A 10,410-nucleotide genomic window follows, 5' to 3' on the forward strand; every position below is an offset into this window, starting at 1 on the left:
GAGATGGAGAGGACGAGGGAGAGGAAGAGAGAGGGAGAGAGAGGGAGAGGAAAAAGGAGAGAGAGAGGTAGAAGAAGAGAAAGATGAGAGAGATGAGAGGCCGTGAGAGAGAGAGAGAGAGAGAGAGAAAGAGGGAGAACAGTCACATGAGAGGCAACATGGAACTAGACAGAGCCAATGAGAGAGCGAGAGAGATGAGAGGTCGTGAGAGAGGAAGAGTGAGAGGTGGGGGAGAGAGAGCGCAAGAGAGAGAAATGTAGGGAGGGGAAGGGAAGAATGGGGAGCAAAGGAGAAGATGAGTGAGAGGGAGAGGAAGAGGGAGAGGGGGAGAGAGAGAAAGAGAAATGTATGGAGGAGAAGGATGGATAGCAAAGGAGAAGATGAGGGAGAGAAGCAGATGGAGAGCAAAAGTGATGGAGTGGAAAGAGAGAGACAGAGGATAGGGTGGGAGGGTGAAAGGGAGACCAAAAGAGATGGACAGGGAAAAGAGAGAGCAAAAGAGAATGAGAGGTAAAGAGAGGTAGGCGAAAGAGAGAGAGGAAGAGAGAAGTTGAGAGAGTGAAAGAAAAGAAGGTAAAAAGAGAGGACATGTGAGAGAGAGGTGTGTGGGTGATAGGGAGAGAGAGAGAGAAAGAGCGACAGGGTGAAGAGAAAGAAAGAGAGAGGGAGAGAGAGAGGAGGATAGAGAGGAAGAGCGAAAGAGATGGAAAGCAATAAAGGATGGCAAGGGAGAGAGAAAGAGAGCAACAATGGCAGAAATAGAGAGATAGCATGGGAGAGAGTGAAAGCAAAGTAGACAGAGAGAAGATAGAGAGAGACATATGAGGAGAGACACAAAATGGGGAAGAGAGCAAGCAAAGGGAGCGATCAAAGGACAAAGAGAAAGAGAGAGGATGATGGAAAGAGAGAGAAAGGTTGGAGGGAGAGAGAGAGAGGAAGGGATGGAGAGAGCACAGACAGACAGACTGTTCTGCACATTAGCACAGGGAAGATGAGACAAGGTAACTTACAGACAGAAGTCTCTACATTGTATCCATAGCGCACATACAGCGGACACACAGCGCGCGCTGCTACAATACAGATTTATCTTTTCCCTGCGGCAGTTTTCTGGTGAAAAAAAACTCACAAACCTTGTGTTTGCACCGAAACAACATTTAGTCCCAAGTGGTGTTTCTACGCCGCCCTCGCCACTTTCCAAGAAGGGGGCGCAGTGAGGGCGGAGAGGACAGCTTATCTATCTCCTTCTACAACATTCCTCCAGCATGAATGCAGAGTGAAGTCTATGACAGCCCGAGGGGACTGCTGGAGGACAGGCCTGATTTATAATGAAGCCTGCGCCTCCTCCGGCAGTGGGGCGGATATCACAGGCCGGTCTTGATAAATCTCCCCCATAGACTATAGAGCACACCATCATCATGAAGTGAAGAGATTATCTCACAGGTGAACAGAAAGTAAATTACAAAACTAACTCGATTTTCACACTGAATTATAATAAAGTAACATTTAATGGCGGACAACCCCTTTAAGGGGTTAAATAGTTTTGGATCCCTCTTAGGTAACAACGCTTTTCCTACGGCACATTATCCTTAGATTTGCCCACTGATTTGTTTTTGTCCTATAACCTGTGTTGGTGGCAGGTTCACAGGTGTTTGCCACACACCACGGACTCCAATGCTTACTCCCTTCAGATCTGGGGGCCACAGGTTTGAGTGGCACCTAAGGTAATGTCTTCACAAGGTCCCAGACACCACTCATGCAGCAGCAGCAGAAGAATTCCAGATACTTTAGAAAATCTCTCTCATTTATCCTGTATTTGTCATTGTATCCTCCGTCCATTCTTCTTACTGTTACAATGGGGAAATCGCAACATAGTGATACAAGTATTGAAACATCACAACTAGTGATGAGCGGCAGGTGCCATATTCGATTTCGACGAAATTCGCGAATATTCGATAGAATATTCGTTTTATATTCGTCGAAATCGAATATTCGTCATTATGCTAGTTATTGCGAATAATATGCGATTTAAAAAATCGCATATGCGATTTTTTAAAAAAAAATTTTTTTTTTTTTTTTTTTTTTAAACTTAAAGGCTACGCTCCTATTGAAATCGCAAATGCGATTAATATAACACGAAATAATCGCATTTGCGATTTCAACGTAATTCTCAAATCCGACAGTACATTCTAGTATATGGAGACGTTCCCATGGTGATGGGGACGCTCCATGAGCATGGCATATAGCAGGGATCAGCAACCTTCGGCACTCCAGCTGTGGTGCAACTACAACTCCCAGCATGCACACCTCCATGGCTGTTCTCAGGACTCCCAAAGAAGTGAATGGAGCATGCTGGGAGTCGTAGTTTGACAACAGCTGGAGTGCCGGAGGTTGCTGATCCCTGGAATATAGCATTACTAAGTAAAAATCGCAAATGCGATTATTTCGTGTTATATTAATCGCATTAGCGATTTTTTTTTTTTTTTTTTTTTTTTTTTTTTTTACTATGGTTGGCTTCAATGGTAGAATTAGCGAATATGACGAATATATTCGTTATATTCCACAAAACGAATATACGAATGTATTCGTCATATTCCACAAAACGAAGAGAACGAAGTATTCTGCATCTCAGTTATATCTACCTATTCATCAACTTCGCTAATTCTAGCAATCATATAGGACAGTTTACTATAGAGACAGATAAGTATAATTCGCTATGCGATTATATTACTTTGCTTTTTTATATAAATAGATTATAATAATTATCAGGTATTATAATTATTCTATTTATATTTAAAAAAAAGCAGTCATATAATCGCATAGCGAATTATACTTAGCTGTCTCTATAGTAAACTGTCCTATATGATTGCTAGAATTAGCGAAGTTGATGAATAGGTAGATATAACTGAGATGCAGAATACTTCGTTCTCTTCGTTTTGTGGAATATGACGAATACATTCGTATATTCGTTTTGTGGAATATAACGAATATATTCGTCATATTCGCTAATTCTACCATTGAAGCCAACCATAGTAAAAAAAAAAAAAAAAAAAAAAAAAAAAATCGCAAATGCGATTAATATAACACGAAATAATCGCATTTGCGATTTTTACTTAGTAATGCTATATTCCATGCTCATGGGAACGTCTCCATATACTAGAATGTACTGTCGGATTTGAGAATTACGTTGAAATCGCAAATGCGATTATTTCGTGTTATATTAATCGCAATTGCGATTTCAACGTAATTCTCAAATCCGACAGTACATTCTAGTATATGGAGACGTTCCCATGGAGATGGGGACGCTCCATGAGCACGGAAGGCGGCAGAAGCGGCAACGGGCACTGACTGGAGCAGCCAGGAAGCCAGGAATCCAAAGGACAGGTAAGAACAACTTTAGGGAAGTGGGAAAGGAAAAAATATAACAATTAAAAAAAAAAAAAAAAAAAAAAAAAAAACGAATATTCGAAATTGCGAATTTATAGCACTATATTCGAAATATTCGCGAATTAGCGAAGTGCCGATATTCGCGAAAAAAATTCGCGATTCGAATATTCGCGCTCAACACTAATCACAACAAACAGAGACTGATAGGGCTCCATCCTGATCAAAAGCGTCACGTCGAATACACCTGACATCAGACTAAGCCCTCATACGCACAACTGTGTCCGTCCTGCAGTCTGAAAAATACGGAGGTGCTCTGTGAGCCGCTTGCAGTTTTTGTTTGCTGCCCCATTGACTTCAATGGGTTGGTAATCCGCATTTTGAAGACATACTCTATCTTCTTGTAGAACAGAAATACGGATGAAGAAAACACACGGATGATCTGCCTGCTTTCCGCATCCGTATGTCCTACATTTGGTTGCAAAGTGCAGACGGCCGACCCCCGCGGAAGTTTACAGGTCCGCAAAAAATGGGGATGCAACACGGACGATATCCTTATTTTGCGGATCCACAGTTTGCAAACTACAAAATACGTTCAGTTGCCTGCATGAGGTCTGTTATAGTAAAAGGGGAGGTCTCTGGGACATGCCACTCATGCCGGATTGGCCTGTAGCCTATTCGCTGTTCAGGGGTCCGTAAATTTGTGACGCCCTCTGATGTACGGCTAAATAAAACATATTAACACAGAGGACAAGTGAAGGGAAGGTAACGTAATGGCGTCCCTTAACGGTGCGAGCATTTTTACAGGTTGAATCACGTCCGCAGCTGGTCGGGCCGGGATGCAGATACCAGACTATAATTGGAGAATTACTGTCGTGAAAACTGTAAAAAACACATTTACAAGCGCATCTGGAATTTACTGCATCGTGCAGCAACCACAGCCCAGAAGAGAGGCATTGACACTTAAAGGGGCGGTCGACTATAGAAAAGCCTTTTTAAAATCCCCTATTAGGGAATTCTTGGAAGTGGTGAAGTAACGTAGTAATTATGGAGGAGGACGGTCGTGTCTTCATGAATAGTCGGCATTCATCTGTGCGGAAAGCGAGTATCCGGTATGACTGCCGTTATCATCTTCACTCTCCTATCGACTCTCATTCCATAAAGCAAAACCGGTGTCTTTAAGAGGCAGGAAAATGTACAGGAACGTATAGACACTATAGAGCGCAAAACATATACACAGGGTGATACAGAAATCACGTAGTAATGGAGAGAAACGGCGATATCCAGCACACTGTACCGCTACAGAGCGCCCCCCATAACGGTGACATCTACAGTGCCCCCCTAACAGTGACATCCACAGTGCCCAATAACAGTGACATTTACAGTGCCCCCATAACAGTGACATCCACAGTGCCCCAATAACAGTGACATTTACAGTGCCCCCATAACAGTGACATTTACAGTGCCCCATAACAGTGACATCCACAGTGCTCCCATAACAGTGACATCCACAGTGCCCCCATAACAGTGACATCCACAGCGTCCCAATAACAGTGACATCCACAGTGCCCCCATAACAGTGACATCCACAGTGCCCCCATAACAGTGACATCCACAGTTCCCCCATAACAGTGACATTCACAGTGCCCCCATAACAGTGACATCCACAGTGCCCCCATAACAGTGACATCCACAGTGCCCCCATAACAGTGACATCCACAGTGCCCCCATAACAGTGACATCCACAGTGCCCCCCATAACAGTGACATCCACAGTGCTCTCATAATAGTGACTTCCACAGTGCCCCCATAACAGTGACATCCACAGTGCCCCCATAACAGTGACATCCACAGTGCCCCCATAACAGTGACATCCACAGTGCCCCCATAACAGTGACATCCACAGATCCCCCATAACAGAGACATCCACAGTGCACCCATAACAGTGACATCCACAGTGCCCCCATAACAGTGACATCCACAGTGCCCCCATAACAGTGACATCCACAGTACCCCCATAACAGTGACATCCACAGATCCCCCATAACAGAGACATCCACAGTGCCCCCCATAACAGTGACATCCATAGTGCCCCCATAACAGTGTCATCCACAGTGCCCCCATAACAGTGACATCCACAGTGCCCCCATAACAGTGACATCCACAGATCCCCCATAACAGTGACATCCACAGATCCCCCATAACAGTGACATCCACAGTGCTCTCATAATAGTGAGATGCACAGTGCCTCCATAATAGTGACATTCACAGCGCTCCCCATAATAGTGACATCCACAGTGCTCCCCATCACAGTGACATCCACAGTGCCCCCATAACAGTGACATCCACAGTGCCCCCATAACAGTGACATACACAGAGACCCCATAACAGTGACGTCCACAGATTCTGCATAACAGTGACATCCAGAGATCCCTCATAACAGTGACATGCACAGTGCCCCCATAACAGTGACATCCACAGTGCCCCCATAACAGTGACATCCACAGATCCTCCATAACAGTGACATCCACAGACCCCCATAACAGTGACATCCACAGCACCCCCATAACAGTGACATCCAGAGATCCCCTATAACAGTGACATCCACAGTGCCCCCATAACAGTGACATCCACAGTGCCCCCATAACAGTGACATCCACAGTGCCCCCATAACAGTGACATTCACAGTGCCCCCATAACAGTGACATCCACAGTGCCCCCATAACAGTGACATCCACAGTGCCCCCATAACAGTGTCATCCACAGTGCCCCCATAACAGTGACATCCACAGTGCCCCCATAACAGTGACATCCACAGTGCCCCCATAACAGTGACATCCACAGTGCCCCCCATAACAGTGACATCCACAGTGCTCTCATAATAGTGACTTCCACAGTGCCCCCATAACAGTGACATCCACAGTGCCCCCATAACAGTGACATCCACAGTGCCCCCATAACAGTGATATCCACAGTGCCCCCATAACAGTGACATCCACAGATCCCCCATAACAGAGACATCCACAGTGCCCCCATAACAGTGACATCCACAGTGCCCCCATAACAGTGACATCCACAGTGCCCCCATAACAGTGACATCCACAGTGCCCCCATAACAGTGACATCCACAGTGCCCCCATAACAGTGTCATCCACAGTGCCCCCATAACAGTGACATCCACAGTGCCCCCATAACAGTGACATCCACAGTGCCCCCATAACAGTGACATCCACAGTGCTCTCATAATAGTGAGATGCACAGTGCCTCCATAATAGTGACATTCACAGCGCTCCCCATAATAGTGACATCCACAGTGCTCCCCATCACAGTGACATCCACAGTGCCCCCATAACAGTGACATCCACAGTGCCCCCATAACAGTGACATCCACAGATCCCCCATAACAGTGACATCCACAGTGCCCCCATAACAGTGGCATCCACAGATCGTCCTCCATAACAGTGACATCCACAGTGCCCCCATAACAGTGACATACACAGAGACCCCATAACAGTGACGTCCACAGATTCTGCATAACAGTGACATCCAGAGATCCCTCATAACAGTGACATGCACAGTGCCCCCATAACAGTGACATCCACAGTGCCCCCATAACAGTGACATCCACAGATCCTCCTCCATAACAGTGACATCCACAGAGACCCCATAACCATGACATCCACAGATTCTCCATAACAGTGACATCCACAGATCCTCCATAACAGTGACATCCACAGACCCCCATAACAGTGACATCCACAGCACCCCCATAACAGTGACATCCAGAGATCCCCTATAACAGTGACATCCACAGTGCCCCCATAACAGTGACATTCACAGTGCCCCCATAACAGTGACATCCACAGTGCCCCCATAACAGTGACATTCACAGTGCCCCCATTACAGTGACATCCACAGTGCCCCCATAACAGTTAATGAAAATGGCTGGGTGGTTATGGAAACCTGGTGTAAGGCTACAAGCACACGATCGTTGTTTTGGTCCGCATCCGAGCCGCAGTTTTTGCGGCTTGGATGCGGACCCGTTCACTTCAATGGGGCCGCAAAAGACGCGGACAGCACTCCATGTGCTGTCTGCATCTGTTGCTCCGTGCCGTTGTCCGCAAAAAAAATATAACCTGTCCTATTCTTGTCCGTTTTGCGGACAAGAACAGGCAGTTATATTAATTGCGGAACGCACACGGACGCCATACGTGTTTTGCGGATCTGCAATTTGTGGACCGCAAAACACACAATGTCGTGTGCATGTAGCCTAAAACTGTGAATATGTCAGTGAGGCTAAGAGTGAAGGACCTGTGGGCGTCTAGTTGCCAATAGGGGTCATGCGACCTGTGAGATTCTATTGGCTAATACGGGTCATGTGATAATGCCATATTTGCCTTATTTGTGAATATCTCAGGAACGGTGCGTTCTAGAGAGCTGAGACCTGTGGAAAACCTTTCTAGGCACCTGATGTACCTGTGTGCCAAATTTTCTGCAGATCGGTCTAGTTGTTTGGCCGCGCATGAAGAACAGGCGACAGACACTCACTTTTATATATGTAAAGACATACATTATCTATAAAAAAAGTGAAAGTTTGATCTTCTTAGGCCTTGATGTATTTCAACCAAACTTGGTAATTACCGAATACTGTCGTTCTCAACCATCCCAGATTTCACCACCGTCCCGCTGTCCTGGCTGGTTGCCTGCATGTCCCACTATGGCCGCCTTGCCCATAGTAACAGTGCTCTCCTAATGGTCATTAGTAGGGATGAGCGAATCGACTTCGGATGAAACATCTGAAGTCGATTTGCATAAAACTTCGTTCTAATACTGTACGGAGCAGGAGCTCGGGTTTGGTTCCAAGTGGTACCTTAGAACCAAACCTGAGTTCAGGAAATATTTTTTTACAGTACAAATTAGTTTATGAAGTTATTGCGCAAAGTCTCGTGAGACTTCACAAAGCAATAACTTCAGCTCATCAGAGCCAATACATTCTAACACTGTATGGAGCTCCTGCTCCGTACAGTATTAGAACAAAGTTTAATGCGAATCGACTTCGGATGTTTCTTCCAAAGTCGATTCGCTCATCCCTAGTCATTAAGGACCTGTGGACGTATGGTGGCCAGACGTCCAGTTTTAGGCCGGACAGTCCGGTTTTCTGGCTCCCTGTCCTCCGTCCGGTGCAGGGCCTAGACGGACACAGGGATGTCCACCCTTTCAGCAGCTCACCCTCAGACAGCAGCACTGCGCTGAGGCTTCTCTCGCCCCCAGTCAATCACTAGAGCCGCAGACATGGCTCCCTGTGGCTGACTGAGGGGGAGAGAAGCACCCCGGCTGCCCCCAGCTCACCTTCCATTCAGAAACTTCCCAGCCGGTGACTGGGGGGCATGGCTTCACAGAGGCGGGGTGTAACTTCACGGAGGCGGGTGTTGTTTATTCATTTGGGGGCGTGGCCAGTGGCCACCCTATGTGGACGTCATAGCATGTGATCAGAGTAGGAGGGGCAGAGCTCAGCAGTGGAGTGAGAGGTGGTCAAGGACCTGTGATGACATCACTATCATGTGATCAGTGTAGGAGGGGCAGAGCTCAGCAGTGGAGTGGGAAGAGGTGGTCAAGGACCTGTGATGACATCACTATCATGTGATCTATCTAGGAGGGGCAGAACTCAGCAGTGGAGAGGGAAGAGGTGGTGAAGGACCTGTGATGACATCATGTGACATGAGGGAACCAAGCTTTGTCTGCAGGAGAAGAAAACTGAAGAAGCAATGGTTTCAGTGTAAGAGCCAGGGAAATGTTGGGAGTTTTAGTTCCCTCCTCCTTCAGTAAGATCGTCTGATAATGAATAGCAGCCAGAACATATTGGGAGTTTTAGTTCCCACATCTTATTCCTTCTTCTGTAATGTCCTCTGATATCACATAATAACAGTCTGGACATGCTGGGAGTTGTAGTTCTCTGGACATGCTGGGAGTTGTAGTTCCCCCCTCTTATACCTTCTCCTGTATTGTCACCTGATATCAAATAATAACAGTCTGGACATGCTGGGAGTTATAGTCCTCTCCTCTTATACCTCTTCCCTGTAATGTCCTCTGATATCACAGAATAACAGTCTGGACATGCTGTGAGTTGTAGTCCTCTCCTCTTATACCTCTTCCCTATAATGCCCTCTGATATCATATAATAACAGTCTGGACATGCTGAGAGTTGTATTCCTCTCCTCTTATACCTCTTCCTTGTAATGCTTCTCTCCCAACCGTCCCGGATCGGGCAAGACAGTCCTGCATTTCGGTGGCTCTCGGAATGGCTGATGTATGTCCTGCCCTCAGCTTTCCTTGCGTCCATGCCGTCCGCTTCTTACATTCAGCTCAGCTGCTGGGCTCCCCAGCAGCAACAGGCAGGATGCAGTTAGATATATCACTGCTGAGCTGTGCAAGAGGAGCGGTGCGGGCCGGGAATCAGCCTCTGCTTCTTCTACACAGCAGCGCGATGTGTACAGTATCCTGCTGCTGGGGAGCGCCGGGTGAGCTGTGATGATCATTGGAGGAACTAGGTGATTATTTACTTTTTTTTTTCATGTGAAGGGGGTGCATATCTGGGCATAACTACTATGATGGGGCACATATCTGGGCATAACTACTGTGAAGGGGGCACATATCTGGGCATAAATACTGTGAAGGAGGCACACATGTAACACCCCAGAGTTGTGTTACTACATGCCTCTACCACGCTACTATCTTCTAAGAGCCTTTATATTGTCATCTGATATAATTTATATTATGTCTTCACAAATGTGCATCTAAAACCATGTTAAATGTAATTGTTTCCTGTAATTTTCAAGGTTCACCAGCAGGTGGCAGCAACTCCATTGGCAAGGTACTAGTCCCAGTTTAGTGTATCTAGGCTGGAATGGATTATTCCAGCTTAGCTCCCCCTCTGTGAGCATAGTGCTCTGTGCCCACATCCTGCAGCATGGGTGGAGAAGGAAGTTAGAGGCAGTGTGCCAGCCACCCCTGTTGGGAAAGGCTGTGTGAT

This window comes from Bufo gargarizans, chromosome 6 (genome assembly GCF_014858855.1).
Source record: "Bufo gargarizans isolate SCDJY-AF-19 chromosome 6, ASM1485885v1, whole genome shotgun sequence".
In the NCBI taxonomy this organism is placed as follows: domain Eukaryota; kingdom Metazoa; phylum Chordata; class Amphibia; order Anura; family Bufonidae; genus Bufo; species Bufo gargarizans.